At 37.9% G+C, this 20,408-nt stretch overlaps 1 protein-coding gene across 2 annotated transcripts in view; it reads left to right on the plus strand.

The window, feature by feature from the left end:
• RBMS1 (RNA binding motif single stranded interacting protein 1) overlaps positions 1-20,408 on the plus strand; it is a 217,832-nt gene that overhangs the window by 12,229 nt on the left and 185,195 nt on the right. The window lies entirely within an intron of this gene.

Raw genomic sequence — 20,408 nt, forward strand, 5'->3', positions numbered from 1 at the left:
TTCTTGAATATTTCACTAAATTGTTATTTATCTAAAAAGAATCACGAAAGTATTTTTTTAGTTGGCATAAATGTGTGTTTCTTACTTGGTAATAGTTCCTCAGATTTTAATTTTAATAGCAGAAATATTAAATGTTGACTTCGACTGCTTATTTTTTAAAAGAATAGATTATATCTTAGCATACAAATAGGATTTCAAATGACAGAGAGTGATATCTGGTGTTCTTTTCTACCCCTCTGTCTCTGTCACCAAATTCAAATTCATGTCTCAGCAATTCGGGATATTCTTCAGTGAATATCCTTTGAGCCTTCAAAATTTGATTTGACTGTGTGTTCTGAAGATAGCTCTTTCAGATAAGCACATGGTGATCGTCATCCATGTGTCTGGGCCCTAATGAACATCTGCTTTCTAGGGCGCCACAGGAGCACCTTTCTTCGTTTCCTTTTCCTTTGCCTTTTTGATTTGAATCTAGTTAAACCCTGCAAATGGGGTTGTTTTTCAATATGCAAATACTCCTATTTCCCTTTTAGGAAAAGAGAAAAAAAAAAGCGCCAGATATTTTAAACATGAACACTTTGGGAGTTTAAAGAGAGTCTGCAGGAAGCACGCGCACAACTCTAGTTCTTCTCTTGACCACTCAGACATGGACAAAAATCATCTAGCGAAGATCATAGAGTTGGAGCTGCCTGGTGGGCAATTTAATTAAATTCAGCAAACACTGAGCAGGCATTGTATTAGACCCTGGAAGGTGCAAATATGTAAATAAGGCATGATTCCTGCCATCATGGAACACAATGAGATCATTTTATTTACTTTCCTGTTTATTTAAAATTTTTATTTGAGGTAGAACACACGCACACACACACAAATATAGCACACATATTTTAAATATAATATGCTCATATAACAGCTACCCAGGTCATTGTCTGACATTTCCAGCACCCGCAAAGCACCTTCATGCCCTTCTCAGTGTGTCCTCCCCAAAGGTGTCTGCTAGCCTTACTTCTGGCCTTGTAGATCGGTTTTGCCTATTCTTGTATGTCATAAAAATGAATTCCTGGTGGCTCAGATGGTGAAGAATCCACCTGCAATGTGGGAGACCTGGGTTTGATACCTGGTTTGGGATGATCCCCTGGAGGGAGACATGGCATCCCACTCCAGTATTCCTGCCTGGAGAATCCCCATGGACAGAGGAGGCTGGTGGGCTACAGTACGTGGGGCCACAAAGAGTCGGACACGACTGAGCGACTAAGCGCATTCTTGTATGTCATACAAATGAAATCCTATAGGATACAAAGGGATGTATCCTTTTGTGTCTGGTCTCTTTAGCTCATCATTACTTTGATTTCATTCATTCATGCTGTTAAGTGTAACCATCGATTCTTTTTTTTAATGCTGTGTAGTATTCTATCACAGAATATATCACAGCTTCTATCTGTTCTACTATTAATGGGCATTTGGATTATTTCACTGTGGAGCTATTATGAATAAAATTGCTGTAATTATTCTTGTTTATACCATTTGGTCAGCATACCCATTTACTCGTAAGAGAGGAACTGGTAGGTCATAGAATGTATGTGTGTTCACCTAAAATGGTCGATGCTACCATTTTCTGTTCCTATTGGCAAAGTGTGAGAAAGCTAATTATTCTACATGTCACTAACACTTGGTATTGTCAGTCTTTTCAATTTTAGCCCTTCTGGTTGGCGGTATCTCAGTATGGTTTTAATTTGCATTTCTGTGATGATTAATGATGTTGAGCACGTTTTCATGTCTTTATTGGTCAGTTGGATATCCTCTTTTGTGAAGTGTCTTTCAAGTATTTTGCTCACTTCTTAAACATAACAGCTTTATAAGTCACATAACATAAAACTCAACCTTTTTCCTCACTTTTTTATATTGGATTGTCCTTTTTATTAGTTGTAGGTTTTTTAATAAAGTCTGGATACAAATCATTCGTCAGATATATATCTGACGAATGATTTGTGTGTATATATATATATATATATATATACACACACACGTGTGTGTGTGTGAAAGTATCTGCTCCCAATTTTCAGTTTTCTCTTTCACTGATTACTATCTTTTAATAAACAGAAGTTTTTAATTTTAAGTTCCATTTATGATTTATGATCATTGCTTTTTGTGTCTGTTTAAGAAATCTTTGCTTACTTTAAGGTCATGAAGATATATTCCTATATTTTCTTCCAGGAGCTGTATTTTATCTTTCACATTAGGTCTGCAGTCTATTTCTAATTAATGTTTGTGTATGTGGATGAGGTCGAGATTCATTTTCCCCCGATACGTGTGTGTTAGTCGCTCAGTGGTGTCTGATTCTTTGTGATCCCATGACTGTAGCTGACCAGGTTTCTTTGTCCATGGAATTCTCCAGACAAGAATACTGGAGTGGGTAGTCATTTCCTTCACCAGGGGATCTTCCCAACCCAGGGATCGAACTCAGGTCTCCTGCATTGCTGGCAGATTCTTTACCAGCTGAGCCACAAGGGAAGCCCCCGCATATGAATATCTTATTGATCCAGCAGCATTTGTTGAAAAGACATTTGCATTTTCTCCTTTGAATATTAGCGCCATTTTGGTTATATATCAGAGGACCACATTTATGTGTTTCTTTTTCTGGATTCTTTGTTTGGCTTCATATGTATTCCTGTGTCAGCACTACATGGTCTTAATTGCCAAAGCAATAAATTATTGGTATGTTCCTCAAGGTGGACCTAAGTATTCTAGATCTTCTACCTTTTAAAATAAATTTTAGAAATTATTTTTATTAAAAAAGAAATCTGATAGAATATTGGACTGACATTAAGACTATACATCTGTATTGGAAGAACTGATAGTTTCCTAACTGTAAGGATATCTCTTCTCATTTATTTATGAACTTACCACTTTTAAGTAATTGATAATAAAACAATGGAAAATTACTGTTTTAGATGCTTATTTCTTAAATATAGTCAATGATTCCTTCAAATCTGTAGTAGGAGAGTTGGCGTAGATCCTAAGAAAATAATTCTTTTCAAGGGGGAGAGAGAATATTCATTATCAGATAAAAATTAATTTTGAAAAGTAGTTTATAACTGAAGTTTTTCCCTTAAAAACATATGGGACGTTCTTTTTGGTTTCTCTTGAATGCATCCCAAAGTGCTACTGTTTCTCCTTTATATTCTTTAGTTTCCTTTCTAGGCTTCATTTATTTAATGACATGTCATCCAGTCACCTTGTCTTATATAAGCATGATTATCATTTGAAAATTAGTTGTGTTTGGAGAATTTTTTGACATCCCCTGTGATTTTATTTTTTTCATATTACCTGGATATTGTGAAAACAAAGGCTGGGAATAGCTGTACTTAGATACTAACTTCTGAGCAATAGAATATGCTACTCTATGGCCCTTTGCCTCTTCGAACTCTTTCTTAGATGTTCTGAAAATCTCCTATGTATTTTTTTCATGCTTTATATTTAAGGTTTTTAAGCTTTGATTACTGCCAGCTTCAGCAAGCCAAAAACAACTACATAGAACTTTCAGAGCTTATTAGTTCTGGCTAGGTTAGCTTGGGTTGAGTAGGAGGTTGAATAGAAGACTTCTGAAGTCCCTTTCAACTCTAAATTTTATGATTCTGGGAATTTATAACATCCAAGAATCACACAGTCTTAGAACTGGAAGGAACTTTAAGATAATCTGGTCCAAGCCACTCACTTTACCAATGAGGAAATCTACCCAAAGTGAAGAAACAGGAGTAGAGTTCCAGAGCTGGGGGAAGTGGGGGAGAGGGATGGGGGGGGGTGGGAGTGGCAGGAGGGCCAGACCTCACATGACTGGTCCGTGCTGTGACCTGAAGGAGGGAAGGAAGGAAGAAGGCAGGCCACACACAGCCTTAGCAATTAATTATTCCAGGAAACCTATCAGAGGTTGGACCGGGCTGTGGATGGGGCCGGTGTCACCAGCTGGTTTCGGGTTGGAAACTAGTAGTGGTCACCCTGTCAGAGGTCACCCTAGCAGGTGGGGCTGGCCAGACTTATGCACTGCCTTCCCCGAGCACGGCCGCTTCTGCTGGTTTGCCAGAACATTGTCCAAATCTGATTCTGCTTTGTCGTCCTGTTTCTAACCATAAAGATGCTCTGGGTACCGCTCCCATAGCTGGGCCCTGCTTATCCTCCATGGCTCCTGGCCTCTTCACAGCCTTGTCCCCCTTCTGGATTCTTCCTTTACCACATTCCTAAGAGTCTTTGTTTTTACAGTCATGGGTTTGGGGCCAAAACCCTCTCGCTTTTTTAGCACTCCTGAAGCTTTCCCACAGTAGCAGGATACACTCCAGACGACTTGATTCTTACTAAACTTTCTCTGTCCTGCCATCACTAGCTGCTGTAACCTGTTTGGTCATCAAAACAACAACAGCACAGCCCAGGGAGGCTCCGCTTAAGCACCCCCTGTGTTTGTTGAAGCCAAACGCCCTCATTCACCACTCTGATGGGAACCACTTTCTTCTTAATGCCAAGCACTCCACTTTAGGCTTTAGTATTTCTTTTCTTTTTTTTTTTCATGAGCTGTTTGAGCATAGTTGACAGCCTTCTGCATTTATACAGGGTCAGGTTTCAGGAGCTCCGTTTTAGTCAATTATGTGGAAAACCTCGCAGAAAGAAAACACGCAGTAGGAGGCATCCACCAGCCTGTGCGCTCCTTGGACACAGCATTCCCCTCATGCTGTTTGGATCATATATTCACTTAAATACATTAGCTGAAAAGATCATGCCTGGCTATACACCTCACTTTAGGGAGATCAAATACCAGAGCAATTGGGATATATTAACAAAAAAAAGAGACTGATTTTCCCCCAATTTATAAAATGTTCGCCAGTGAAAATGCCTCCTAAGTTCATTTACATATTTCTAAGTCTTGGACAGAAAGTATAATTTAAAGTTGAGCCATCAGGAGAAAGGGTGTGTATTAAAAAGAGTAATTCGATATTACGAAAAACAGTTTGTGAAATAATTGCTGAGGTCAGTTGGAAAGGACGAGTTTCTTCTGTCATATTAGATTTCCAGCTGACTTCTGAGGAACGCATGACTGAGCAAAGGTACGGCTGTAGTAGCTCTTTGTGTTTGTTTTGTTTTGTTCTCACTGTGTCAGTGCTGATTGGTTTAAAGCTTTTGGTTTTCTTCCTCCAAGAGTGTGTAATCATGACGGGTGAACTCTGGAAGCCATGGCGTGCACAGAAGGAAATGACCGAAAGGCCGGTGGGTGATTTAAAATCATCATGTTAGGGCCTCTACATTGTCTGTAAGGAAAACAAGCTGTGTGTGGACCATTATTTGTTGATAAGCGTCACAGTCAAGGAAGTTTCCAGGAGGTGGGGGTGTTTAAAGATTGAGGAGAGATGTGCCTTTTAAAAACATCTCAGGGTGCTATTACAGAGCAGTTGACTTCTTGGGCCAGAAAGTTCTCTCAGGTGGGTTGAGTGAATCAAGTTAAAAAATATGTAGCCAAAAAAAAAATGTTGTTCTAATGTATTTGGCTAATAATAATAGTGCGTGTGTGGGCCTCCCTGGTGGCTCAGTGGTAAAGAACCCGCCTGCCAATGTAGGAGATGCAGGTTCAATCCCTGATTCAGAAGTATCCCCTGGAAAGAATGGCAACCCACTCCAAGTATTCTTGCCTGGGAAATCCCATGGACAGAGGAACCGGGTGGGCTACAAGTCTATGGGGTTGCCAAAGAGTGGAACAAGCCTTAAGGACTAAACAACAACCAATGGGTATGTGTAAATTGCTGAGTCTCTCCCAAAACAAAGCAGTAACTTCGTATTTTACTTTCCTTTACTTATTTAATCATTGCAAGAAAGATAGGCCTGCTTGACATTTTAGAAATCTTGTGCATTATTTAAGTTAAAAACATATGTATTCCATCAGAGTAACTTAGAGGAGAGTTAGGGTTCCAATAAGCACAGGAATAATTATTATCCTTAGAAAGATGGAATTTCTTTTCTGATCCAAGTTTACTTCCTAAACTAAATGTTTCTGATTTTAGTACCTTTCATCTAACTTTTCCAAACTGTAACGAAGCTTTAGAGCAAAGATTACTCACATTTTAAAGAATGTACAGGCATATTAAGGCAGATATATCCAGTCTTGCATTGGTTATATGCTCATTGTTGGGTAGCTGATAAAATCTCATGTTTGGGATGTTTAAAATATAGGGACATAACAGTCTACTAATCTTATCTTTCCTCATTCCTTATTACATGTTAACTTTCACTGAGTGGAATTTAGTGGAAATTATATAAGGTGAAAATAATATATAGTAAATTAACATTATAATATAATACAGTTTACATGTTAGGAGAAAATATGGAAAAAGTCAGAGTTTATCAGGAAAGAAAAAGCATAGTCTGAAATTATTTAAACTGCATTTAACAGTTTAATGTAGCATTTTGCTAACAGTAATTTGTATGTGATCACCTTTATAAGAATGTGTTAATACATTAAGAATCAGGAAATATGTCTTGTTCTTTTTTGTGCCTATTGCAATGTTTTGCACATAGTGAGTAGTTAAATAAATGCATATTAAATTGAATCCGTGTCTTTTGTTTTCTAATATGATAAAGAGAAGTATGAAACACAGCCAGAATTCTTTAGGGATGAAATGCTCTTGTTTAAAATACACGATTAGGATAAAAGGGGGCTTTTAGTCTAAATTACCCACATAATTTTCCCAGTCTGTTGCTTTACGATTAGACTCCTTGTTCATGCCTAGAAGGCCATCACTACTATTAAGCTAGTTTGTCACTGTCATATAAGCAGTTCATGAAGTACAGAAACAAAATATTCAAGTTGAATATAACAAATACAATGTATGTAGAAATGAGAGGCCCATTAAAATGAAAATTTTACTTGTAACTTTTGAATAACATATGAATGGGGCATTATTATTGAAAAGCAATTAAACGTTTTAAAAGGGCTACCTTTCTAAGAACTGTATTTCCTAGGATTAGCTGGAGGTCTCTAGGGCCTAGGACTGTGTCTGGACAGATTTGTGATTATAGTTGTCAGGGTTTTGACAGGAAACATATGGCATACTTAAAGTTGGTATTTAAGGGATGTTTAATAAACAAGGCTATTTACCAATGTGTTGGCAGGCCTTAGGGAAACAAAAAAGGGATAATGACATGTTCCAAGGCTAGCAAAAGATGGGTATTTTTACTCCACAGGGTCTGAAGGACTAGAGGAGGGAGCAGTTCCCACAAGGGTACCCTGCAAAGAAGACTGCCTGAGAGGAGCAGTGACCTTTGGCTGAGGACCAAGGCCCACCCACGTTAGGCGGACATGTCTCACTTTCCTCCCACTTTCACATCTCCCGTGAGCCTCTCCAGTTGGAATCCATAAGAAGCCAGAGGCAGGAGAATCCCTCCAATGCAAGGCATTATGGGTCCACATCTAGGATGCAGAGTAGGATGGAGAAGGTGGCAAGGCAGCCTGAAGAATGGGGAGTAGTAAATATTTGTCAAATAAATAAATGGCTGCTTACTACTTTTCTTAATGAATAGTTTTTTTTTCTTTCTTTCAGTTAGCAGCGCTACTTATTGCCTTCTTAAAAAATCTTTGTTTTTCCTTGAATGAGATAAGCCGTATTTAGTAGAATGCCTACTATGCACAAAACATTTTGCCAGGCCTGTTGCTATCAATAGCAGATAACTTTCTAAGAAAATTCACTGCTAGTGGAGTTGTGCCTTGCTTCACACAATAATTAAATCCTTTGAAATGACATTACAAAGTAATCAAAAGCACCTCATTTCAAGACAGATTTGGGAAGCTCACTCCTTAAAGCAGTCCTTCGGTGCCACTCTGTCCAGTAGGACTTTCCACAACTACAGGAATCGTCTATACTGGCACTGTCTGAAGCAGTGGCCACTGGCCCCGTGGAGGCTATTGAGCACCTGAAATTTGGCATATGTGACTTGAGACACTGAGTTGAAAATTTTAGTCACAGGTGGCCAGTGACTGTCATAATTGGGCAAGACAGCTCTAGTAAACTGTTAAAGAAATATAGGTTACCTGATTTAATTTTTGTGTGAAATCCATTTTAAAGTAAGAAGTTGAATCTTGCATTTGTAGATTTTTTTTTTTTTAAAGATTGCTAACCTCCACATATAGGAACCCTGCAAATACTGGTGACCAGAATATAAAGGGAAAAGAAGTTAAATGCACCCAAAGAGGAGTGGGTCCTATAGTTTTTGGCTAGTAAAAGCAAAGCAAAACATACAAGAACGCGCTTATGTTATATAGTATATGTTTTTCAAAGGTAGGTTATATTTATTTAGACCAAGTTATATTTAAATATAGATCATTGTGCTTGGATTTCTCATCATTAAAAACTCTACTTCAATTAAAAAACAATACATTTATTTTTATGATGTAGATATTCTGTTCAGTTCAGTTCAACTGCTCAGTCGTATCCAACTCTTTGCAACCCCATGGACTGCAGCACACCAGGCCTCCCTGTCCATTACAAACTCCTAGAGTTTACTCAAACTCATGTCCATCGAGTTGGTGTTGCCATCCAATCATCTCATCCTGTGTCGTCCCCTTCTCCTCCCATCTTCAGTCTTTCCCAGCATTAGGGTCTTTTCAAATGAGTCAGTTCTTTGCATCACACGGCCAAAGTATTGGAGTTTCAGCTTCAAAATCAGTCCTTCCAATGAATATTCAGGACTAATTTCCTTTAGAATGAAAGGAAATGGTTGGATCTCCTTGCAGTCCAAGGGACTCTCAAGAGTCTTCTCCAACACCACAGTTCAAAAGCATCAGTTCTTCGTATCTCAGCTTTCTTTATAGTCCAACTCTCACATCCATACATGCCTACTGGAAAAACAATAGCCTTGATTAGACTTCGTTGGCAAAGTAATGTCTCTGCTTTTTAATATGCTGTCTAGGTTGGTCATTGCTTTTCTTTCAAGGAGTAAGTGTCTTTTAATATCATGGCTACAGTCACCACCTGCAGTGATTTTTGAGCCCCCAAAATAAAGTCTGACACTGTTTCCACTGTTTCCCCATCTTATTTGCCATGAAGTGATGGGACCAGATCCCATGATCTTAGTTTTCTGAATGTTGAGCTTTAAGCCAACTTTTTCACTCTCCTCTTTCACTTTCATCAAGAGGCTCTTTAGCTCTTCTTCACTTTCTGCCATAAGGGTGGTGTCATCTGCATATCTGAGGTTAATGATATTTCTCCCAGCAATCAGATTCCAGCTTGGGCTTCATTTAGCCAAGCATTTCTCATGATGTACTCTGAATATAAGTTAAATAAGCAGGATGACAGTGTACAGCCTTGACGTACTCCTTTCCTGATTTGGAACCAGTCTGGTGTTCCATGTCCAGTTCTAACTGTTGCTTCCTGACCTGCATACAGATTTCTCAAGAGGCAGGTCAGGTGGTCTGATATTCCCATCTCTTTCAGAATTTTCCACAGTTTATTGTGATCCACACAGTGAAAGGCTTTGGCATAGTCAATAAAGCAGAAATAGATGTTTTTCTGGAACTCTCTTGCTTTTTTGATGATCCAGCGGATGTTGGCAATTTGATCTCTGGTTCCTCTGCCTTTTCTAAATCCAGCTTGAACATTTGGAAGTTCACAGTTCATGTACTGTTGAAGCCTGGCTTGGAGAATTTTGAGCATTACTTTACTAGTATGTGAGATGAGTGCAACTGTACAGAAGTTTGAGCATTCTTTGGCATTGCCTTTCTTTGGGATTGGAATGAAAACTGACCTTTTCCAGTCCTGTGGCCACTGTTGAGTTTTCCAAATTTGCTGGCATATTGAGTGCAACACTTTCACAGCATCATCTTCCAGGATTTGAAATAGCTCAACTGAAATTCCATCACCTCCACCAGCTTTGTTTCTAGTGATGCTTCCTAAGGCCCACTTGACTTCACATCCCAGGATGTCTGGCTCTTGGTATGAGTGATCATACCATCATGATTATCTGGGTCATGAAGATCTTTTTTGTACAGTTCTTCTGTGTATTCTTGCCACCTCTTCTTAATATCTTCTGCTTCTGTTAAGTCCATACCATTTCTGTCCTTGTCAAGCCCATCTTTGCATGAAATGTTCCCTTGGTATCTTTAATTTTCTTGAAGAGATCTCTAGTCTTTCCCATTCTATTGTTTTCCTCTATTTCTTTGCATTGATCACTGAAGAAGGCTTTCTTATCTCTCCTTGCTATTCTTTGGAACTCTGCATTCAAATGGGTATATTTTTCCTTTTCTCCTTTGCTTTTCACTTCTCTTCTTTTCAGGTATGACCTAAATCAAATCCCTTATGATTATACAGTGGAAGTGAGAAATAGATTCACGGGATTAGATCTGATAGAATGCCTGAAGAACTATGGACAGAGGTTTGTGACATTGTACAGGAGACAGGGATCAAGAACCTCCCCAAGAGAAAGATAAGCAGAAAAGCAAAATGGCTATCTGAGGAGGCCTTACAAATACCTGTGAAAAGAAGAGAAACGAAAAGCAAAGGAGATATTTTGTACTAACTTATTAATAGTTGCTTCCATGCATAGGCAATTGATTACAAAGATATTCAAAGAAGGAAGTTAAGAATTCTAGTATGTACTCAGAAGAAAATATGACTAATTATGATATATTAAAGGTATATCATATATCTTCTCTTAAGGTCTTGATATTTAATGTCTTCATTCATTTTTTGGTTATTTCCTTGTTTTTATTGTGTGTATTGTATATACTGTATATGTAACATATATATTCAGCTTTATGGTGAAATCTGAGAGTTCTCTTGGCATTTTAAATAAAGTATACTTCTTTTTAGCCTGTCTTTAGACCTTAAACTAAGTCCACAGTCTGAAAAAAACATTCACTTGAAATTCATAATTATTGCATAAGGGAAAACAGATGATTACATCACGGATATGACATGTTACCTGTAATGCAACTGAAAATACTTTCCAGAGCATAAGTTCACGGATGTTTGTTTTCTGATTATTATTCTTCTACTCAGGCTGACCTTTTCCGTGTTATGCTTTATTTCACTGGCCTTTAATAGGCCATAATAATTATATATGAGACTGTGCTTTTTGAAATGAACAAGATAAGGTCTAAGATGATTATGACAAATTTTTAAAATGATCTTGCTCTACAAACTCAAGAATGTTGAAGTAACTTTTAGAATGAAATGGCTCTTTAAATAGAAAGATGCAGTTATTTTGCCTCTTTCCATTTCATTTCTGAAGTAATTTTGTCAGAAACCCAATAAACAGTATAAACTAATGATACGGTATGTGCTGAAGAAAGGTGTGGTTTCATGTATGGAATATATCACACTTTGTGACTCACCTTCCTTTAATGTGTTTTTCAAGTTTGTATAGTAATGTCCATACTTAAGCTTTCTTTCTTTTATTCATTTAATTGAGTTCTTGAGGTGATACTAACACAACAGTGAAATTTTAACTCACTTTTATGTGTGATAAAATGCATAATTGACTCATAATATTTTTGGAAATTATAAAAGATAAAATCAGCTTTCTTCCACAACATTGGTTCTGCCTGCTTATCTATTGCCATAGTAACCAGGTAAACACTAACTAATATAACTAAATGGGCATCAAAAAAGTTTCTCACCATCATTTGCATTGAAAATGCTTCATAGTACCTCTTAACAAATATGTTATCTAGATAGGGAAAGGAAAGATTTACGTAATGGAGGAGAAGTCAAACTTTATTTGAATATAGAAAGAGAGTTGAAGGGGTAGGAGTCTGTACTGCTGAGAAAAGAGTTTTCAGAGCAGACTGTTTCTGGTATTTTATACCAATTATGTGCAGCTATTGCTTTGAATAAATTTTGCTGCCCTGCTGAGATTTCCTTTTTTACAAATCCTGGCGCAATTATAAGATGGAAGTCTGGAATGTATAAACAATGTCCTTTGAACAGTAAATGAGCCTCATTCTTATAAAACTCAAGGGTAAGAATGTACTACCTTTTATTCTATGATTCTTTGCCTTTCCTTCTTTCTTAATCATTGCACAGAAACTCGTGTCTACTTGTGAGTATACAAAAATGGGAATTTTCACTAGAAATTCTTTCAAAGTATAATTTCTATCAAACTAATAAAAATCTCTCTGTTGCTATAATACAATAAACAGTAATAACTGTTTAGTATAGCTGTTGATTATATATTTCTGTATCTCCAACCTTAACCCAACAAACTATAATAGATTACCTTTTTTTCTAGACCTGGAAAACAAAACATTGCCCCAAGTCAGTTTCATGGGGAGAAAAATGACACCCTTAGAGCATAACTTGAGGCTGAGTTTCCAAATGTCAGCTTGTTTTATGTGACAAAGCAATCTACACTAATCATGGCAAACAATATATCAAATCCTAAAGAGAAGTCAACTGTCACTTGGATTAACTGAAAAAGCCTGAACTCCATTATTCTGGTGAACTTACAGACCTTATACAATGTTTACAATAAGGTTTGGAGAGTTGCCTAGCATTGGAATATATACAATTAAACAACACAGTGGAACGGCCCTTTTATGTCAGCACTGCTGAAAGACCGCCATTATATTCACATGATAGTCATTCTTGGAACTCTTAACATAAACAGGAATAGAGAACATTCATTTGTAATTCTATCCCAGTGCACGCAGGATTTTATTTTATTCACATAAGCCCCCATGGTAACTAAAGATAGCAATAATAAAGGGATCATCGAATGAGAATTATTCCTTTGACTGTCAAAGAATGTCATACTTTTGTTTGTAACTGAGCCCAAGTACTCAGGTCTTTGGACTTTTATGTAAGCTTTATAAACAAGGGATATTGTGTTTAAATTTATTACAGAGTGAATTTTATTTGTTTGAAGATATCTTTACACTAGAAATTAATACAAAATGCACTTCCTGGTTCCCTTTCTCATACATTTATCAAAAATAACAAATGTAAAGATGCCACAGAGTTTCATAGATTAAAACGAAACCACACGTAGTCTAAGTGTTTAATCCACATCTTGTTTCCTTGAAGTTAGATTAGGTCAATTTAATAGTCACAGCTGGACCAGAAGCGTTGCTCCTTCAGTGCTGTAGGAACCATAAGAGCAAAAGATATACAATCAAAGCAATTTCTTGTTTTTGGGAAGTGGAATATGTAAGACATTGATTTATAGTTGTTTCCTTTAGTAATATTTTTTTTAGTATGTGCATTGGATTTTCCCAGTAATATTTTTTCCCTGTAGTTTTCCCTAGAATGTTTGGCATTATGATTCCAAAAATTAGTTTATGTTGAGACCAAAATAAAGCATGGCTATAATCACACGACTCGCTACTGACAGGAAGATTTGATCTCACTTTTAGGTCACTGGAGCCACCCCAGCAGTTTTTGTCCCTGTTTTCCAGTCTGTTGTCTAAAATTTGGGAATTTGTTAAGCATGTTTACAGAGAGATTTGAATTGCTTGATAGAAAGTTGATCTGTTATGTGGCCAAAAAAAAGGACTGTCAACTTGATGTATGAAAAGTTCACAGGATATTTTAATGACTGAGTATTAGAGTACCTCAGCATTAAGAGGGTATCTGAGATACGGTTTTTTCAACAAAAAATGAAATGTTTGCCTCTCCCTAATCTTGGCCTGAAATCTGTAGTTTAGAGCCCTCATTATAGACAACTTTTCGTCCTTTATTTTTTCTTGTAGTATAAATCCTTGTCCCGACTTCCCAAAATACCCGGCAGGCCTCCACTTATAATCAGAATAAATGAAAGGTTATATTGAGTTAGACTAAGGATTTCCCAAACGTGATTTTGACCCTATTTGGACAAGGTGAACTGAATGCCCTAAGAATCCTTTAAATAACCAATGAATCAATCATAGGACTAGACAGTTCTTGGACCCATTTATGTGTTTAAAGACATTGAGAACAATGGTATCCACATACACTTATGAAGTACTACTGGATTCCTTTTTTCAAGAAAATACGTATTTCGAATGTTTCCTCTGTTCTTTACTTTTCATAATTTGAGAACTAAGTTTGGTTGTGATTATAAACTTTGAAAGTATTTCTTTCAAATTAATATTTTTCCAGAATGGGCAATCCTAATTTTATATCTCTTTTCTTTGAATGATTTTAGTTGATAAGTCAGTTTAGTTGTTTGGAAGGACAATAATTACAACTTCCCAGAATGACCTTGATGCACTTGAGTTTTTTGCATAGTGTTGCAACATAATAGTAGATTTTCAATTTTATTTCCATTAAATAACTTGCCATGCTGAGTGTTAATTGCTCTCCTGGGTTATGGCTCATGTTGAGCTGCTGCCTTTCAAGCGATCCAAAGTGACCCCCAAACACTGCTCCAGTTGTAGCTGCTAGTTTAGTGGTTGTGTTAGTCCTACTCATGGATAGTGAAGACCGTCTGTCACCTTTTGACCTACTTTCCCATTTGTCAGCCTCATCAGAACAGTATGTGTTGTGATGAAAGGCTAGAGTGATATATGCAGACATGGCATTTCAGTGTGTTCCGCTTCTTTAAATTTTGTATACAAATGTTAAGTTAGGCCAGGCACCAGTCTGAGAAAGTTCATTCTTGGAATTTAAAAGAATGATGTCTTGATTCTCTTGTTGGTTTCTTGTGACATTTCCTTCCATTCTAGTGTTCATTGCACCTACCTAGGCATATGGAGGATTCAGAGGTCACAAGACATAGCCGCACTCTTGGAGAGAGTGTAACACAGCTAGGTATGCGTTATACTCTGAAATTTGTAGTTTAGAAACCTCATATGTAGTATGTAACATATGCCCCTAACAGCCTGAGATGCGGGCTGTGGCTGGTGTGAAGGGAATGGAGAAATGGACTTGACTTCTCTTCAGGATAAATCAGGAGAGCTCTGTGGATGGGGCAACACCTGTGCTCAGCTGTGAAAGATGATGATGTGTGGTGTTGGTGACACAATAACCTTAGTATGTTTAAGGGGACAAGAAGAGCCATGCAGATAGTTTGGGGTCCATGCAAGAAGACAAGGCAAATGAAAAGTTCTTGCTTTTTCTTTTGGGCAGTGGGGAGCCATTAAAGGTTTTAAGCTGAGGAACGACAGCGTTTCAGGGAGATTAATCCAACAGATGCAAGGTAAATGGGATGGAGGCAAGGGGAAGTCTAAGCATAATATGTCTTTTTCTGTATGTATTTTAAAGTGGATTCTCTGTGGGAACTGTGTCAGAAATTTCTTGAAAACTCCTAACTGAGGTACTGTCTGAAAGTCAAAGTGTTAATCATTCAGTCATGTTTGACTCTTTGTGATCCCATGGACTGTAGCCCACCAGGCTCCTCTGTCCATGGGATTTTCCAGGCAAGAATACTGGAGTGGGTTGCTGTTTCCTCCCCCAGAGGATCTTCCTGACGCAGGGATGGATCTGGGGTCTTGTGCATTGCAGGCAGATTCTTTACTGTCCGAGCTACCAGGGAAGCCCCAGGGCACTGTCTGTATTCCTTCAAATATTCTTTCAGTTAGTGTTAAACAGCTCTTTCCACTACTGACCACAAAAGTATTTGAGTACAAAATCAAACGTGCTTGTAATATGTACAAAAGACATCTAGGCACAGTGATTCTATGTTTTTTTCTTCATTATTTGAATTTGGAATCCCACTTTATAAGACTAAAGTACTATGTAAATCTATCCTGCACAACTGCAGGTATAGGCTATGAAAGAATTCATCGTAGTAAGGTAAATGGTTTTGAACAATAACAAAAATAATAACAATAATGATTACAGCTAACATTTATTGAATGTTTACTATATGCCAGGCACTCTTCCAAGAAGTTCATGTGTATGCAAATCACTGTTGTTAAAATACATAGCTAAGTATGAATGGATCTCATGTTAGAGTAGGCAGTGGAAAAACGGGAGAACACCAGATCGACGTGCTTGATAGAACAAATTTAATCTATAAACGTTGTCTTCTTTCATGAAATTGAGAAAGCACCTATGTTGTAGGCCCTGTGGGAAATAAATGATGTCACTGTTTTATACTGACATTTGAAATAGTCTATTATATAGTTAATTAACATATGCTAGAAAGTAAAAATAAATTGGGTATACAGAATAATATTTGGGGAGTGTGATGTGGAGCTATTCCAAGCAGAACACCAGCTTGGATTTGTTTTTCTTTTACATCTACACCCGCACAACAGCCGCATGGATTTAAAAATATATCTGTGCAGTTTTATCGTCTTGGCTCTGGAGCACTACACTCAGGGAGAATCATAGTTATCTGCGTTAGGCTTCCGATGCCGATGCTGCCTGAGCATCTTTCATTAAAAATCTTCTTTCTGATTCCACTTTTCAGAAATGTATAGCCCCGCACCCCTCATTGTTTCATCTATTCACTATGAGGTCAACTTTTTGTCTCCTTAACTTTATTCTGTTTTTTGAAATCTCTCTTTTACTCGCTTGTGGAGTTACATTATAGAATGTGTATCTCCGATAATTATATATCTTGTGACAACTTTCATGATGCTTCCCAAGAATAATTTCCGGCTTGTTTGCATAATCCTGTGACATGATGAGAGTTAGTCCTAGGGATATCAGTAAGGTCCTGAGAGAAAACAGAAGGATCAGGTGTAAATGCTGAGATAGTGACTCCCTGGAGGAAAATGCCCTGTAGTGAGGTGGGTACCAATGAGGACAGTTAGAAAACTGTGGATGGTGATTCTGGTGGATGGTTGTCCAACCTCAAAGAAGCTGGAACCTACTAGAGAAATGACAAGTTTAGAAAGTGCTGAAAGTTCTTGGGGCCCCACAGCCCTGAGCAGCCATCTGGAGCCACGTAACTTGAATCCACAGAGTCCAAGGAAGCCTGGAGTCAGGGCTGTGGTGGCAGCAGGGACCCAGGAGATGAGAACCAGACCAGGCAAGAGCCTCTGGTTCTTTCATGTCCAAGGAGATAGAGAAGACTCTGCTTTGGGTTAAGGTTGAGAATGAAGGTAAATTTGGAAAAGAGAGAATGCAATGGAAGAATGATTAATATCTCTGTAGATATCATTTATGTGTGGAATGTTTAAAAAATGATACAAAGGAGCTTATTTACAAAACTGAAATACACTTGACAGACATAGAAAACAAAATTATGGTTATCAGTGAAAAGTAGGGTATTTGGAGGGAGATATATTAGGGATTCAGGATCAATAGATTCACACTACTATAGATAAATAGATAGAAAACAAGGACCTTACTATATAGCACAGAGAACTATATTCAGTGTCTTGTAATAACCTATAATAAAAAAAGAATTTGAAAAGAATATGTTTGTATATATGTATAACTGATTCACTTTACTATATACCTAAAGCATTGTAAATCGACTATATTTCAATTAAAATAAAAGAATGATTTAATGTGTAAACACGAGCCAGACCATGTGGCACTTGAGAGGATGTACCTATGTCTAATTTATATGTAGTTTATTCCCTGAAATTCCTTTACTGTTTGCTTGTGAACAGTTACCAAGCCAATCATTTTGTCTATTTTAAATGACTTTCTGAACATGCAATACTTCAGAGTGGGGACTGAGGGCATTTTAAGAAGAGTACAGAGGCATGAAAGCAAGTGGCTCTGTCTTCAGAGAAACTGGTGTTCCTTGGGATGATGGTGACAGAACATTTCCCGAGAAGTGGCATCAAACAGAGGCCATTTGTTTAAGAGTCTCCTGGGTTTGCATTTCAGCAGGTATACATGTGATAAACCCACTGCTGGTAAATAGTGACTCTATCCTGGGTAAGGGCAGAACCAATGCTAACAAATAATTTTTTCAGTGAGTTGTTACTAAGCTAGCCCTGCTACCTCTTTTCTTGAAAGAGTTTGAATTTCTTGTGACAGATACTTTAGGTGTTCACTTTTCAAAGCTGAATTCATGAATAAAAGTTGCTTGAATGATTTCTTACAGTTTTTTTTTTTTTTTAGGAGCCATAAGGATAAAGTTCTCTCCAACTTTACTGCCTAAGATAGAAGTTAATCGTATTTACTTACTTAAAATTTATGCTATAAATTTTGACCAAATGATCAAAATTGCATGTCCCACATGCTGTATGTAATACTGTTACTTTGAATGAAAACTAATCAGAGTGATCAGAAAGTAGCTTATATGTTTGTGGTTGAAATTGCAGAAATGAAAATAAGTTTACTTCTTTTAAAGCTATTTGTTTTTTATTGAAGTATAACTGATTTACAGTGTTCTAGGTATATGGCAGAGAAGGCAATGGCACCCCACTCCAGCACTCTTGCCTGGAGAATCCCATGGACAGAGGAACTTGGTGGGCTGCAGTCCATGGGGTCGCTGGGAGTCGGACATGACTGAGCGACTTCACTTTCATTTTTCACTTTCATGCATTGGAGAAGGAAATGGCAACCCACTCCAGTGTTCTTGCCTGGAGAATCCCAGGGACCAGGGAGCCTGGTGGGCTGCTGTCTGTGGGGTCGCACAGAGTCGGACATGACTGAAGTGACTTAGCAGCAGCAGCAGCAGCAGGTATATGGCAAAAATACGGACTGAAGACAACCAACCTTTCAGTGTTAGACCATAAAAAAGCCAACCCAAGTTGTGGGCTGTGGGTGTGGGGGGAGGCTGTGTATTTACTCCTCTAATCATTTTGTGACAGCAGTATAACCATGCTCTCAAAACAGTCCCAAAGTAAATCAGATAGGAACATGAATCTGTGTTCCCAGAGAGACTGTTAGTAACATGTTTGCAAGCAAGCGTCGTGCCTTCAAATTGCTTTGAAACGTCTATTATGCACATAGTGGGTACATACGAATAAATACTTGTCGAGTGACCCAGATCCATACATAATGTCATCCCATTCTTTTAAAGAAAACAACCACTGCATTTCCTATTCCAAGTGCACAAATTCCTATCCCCCGCCCCCATACTTTACCTTCTCTGAAATCAGAGTGCATCGCCTGGTTGGTGGCATATTTAAGGGACTGTCAGCCTGCTTCAAAGTCCAGTTCTCCTGGAGGGGATTTGTGGATTTTTGTTTAATTGTGATAGCCACCTGGGGACACTACCAATCTGAGCCCACTTGAAATGAAATCTGCTTGAAGTTTTGTTGTGCCACACTGGTTATACGGATCTAGTGCCAGCTGGTAGTTCACATTCTTGGCGGAGAATTTTTTCTTTTCTTCACCCAGTCACAAGCACACACACTTCTTGCTGTGTGTTTTATTGCAGTCAGTTTGTTTCTTGTTTGCTCTTTTCTGAATAATGGAACCCCTTGCTCTCCCTATTTTCTCTAGAGTTCTTCTATCAGATCCCTGATTTTTTATTTCCAAGTGGTACATAGAATAGTGGTGTATCCTGTTGTGGATGGTATCTTAGATGTGATGAAATACAGTATTTGTTCAGGTTGCAGTTATCCAGCTGATCCAGGGCACTTGAAAGCCCAGACAGAGGTTCTCCTGATTGGCTGCCAGTGGGACCAGAAACCTGATTTTGTGTAGAGGATGGTTATGAAACCTTCATGGATCTCATGTTATGAGCTAATGGTGGATGACAAGTAATGGTGTTAATTCTGCTAAGCCTGTTTGGGGTTTGGGAAACCAAGTCTCACTGTAGTGACTTCCTCATGGTTCCTTGCTGTGCTTAAGGTTCACTTTGAGACAGCACTTATGTGTTCCAGTCTAAAATTCAAGAAGTATTTTAATCAAAAGTCTTCATGTTTCTCATTAGTTCTCACTACCTACTCTTTCTTTAGATTTATGGCTAAGTTTCTACTTTACGAACTTACTGGTCTGTTGCATCTGTTTTGTATTCCTCTGGCAATTGATTCTTGCCTGTCTCTTTGCTATCATGTATGCGTACTGGAACATCCTCCTAAATTGTAATCTCCACTTGTTAGCATATTATTCATTTTCTCCTTCATGAGTGTTACCAGCCCTTTCTTAATGCTTCTTTCTTGGGTGATTCTCTTCCTCTTTGGGAAAAGAGACAGGAGGAGAGTTAATATTTATTGATTGCCTATTGTTGTCAGGTATGCTATGAAATTATTTCATTTAATCCTGACAACAGCTTATAGCAGATAATTATTATTATCCCATTTTACATAAGAGAAGACTGAGGTTCACAGAGGTGAAGCACCTGCCCAAGGCCATACCGTAGGTAAGGAGGTGAGCCAGAATTTGAAACCTGTGTCAGACTTCAAAGCCAGGCTATGTTCATCATTTCACTTGAGGGCAGAGCTTCACATAGGTTTTTTAAAGTTTTCTTAAGCTCATGTAAGTGATTCATTTACATTAGAGATTCAGCACATACATAGAATTCGACTAAAGCAGATGATGCATCTGGTTTTATCACAGGTGTAGGCCCTGACATTTGAAATTTGCACTTTTGGCTACTGT

The sequence above is a fragment of the Budorcas taxicolor genome, chromosome 2 (genome assembly GCF_023091745.1).
Source record: "Budorcas taxicolor isolate Tak-1 chromosome 2, Takin1.1, whole genome shotgun sequence".
NCBI classification, from domain to species: Eukaryota; Metazoa; Chordata; class Mammalia; order Artiodactyla; family Bovidae; genus Budorcas; species Budorcas taxicolor.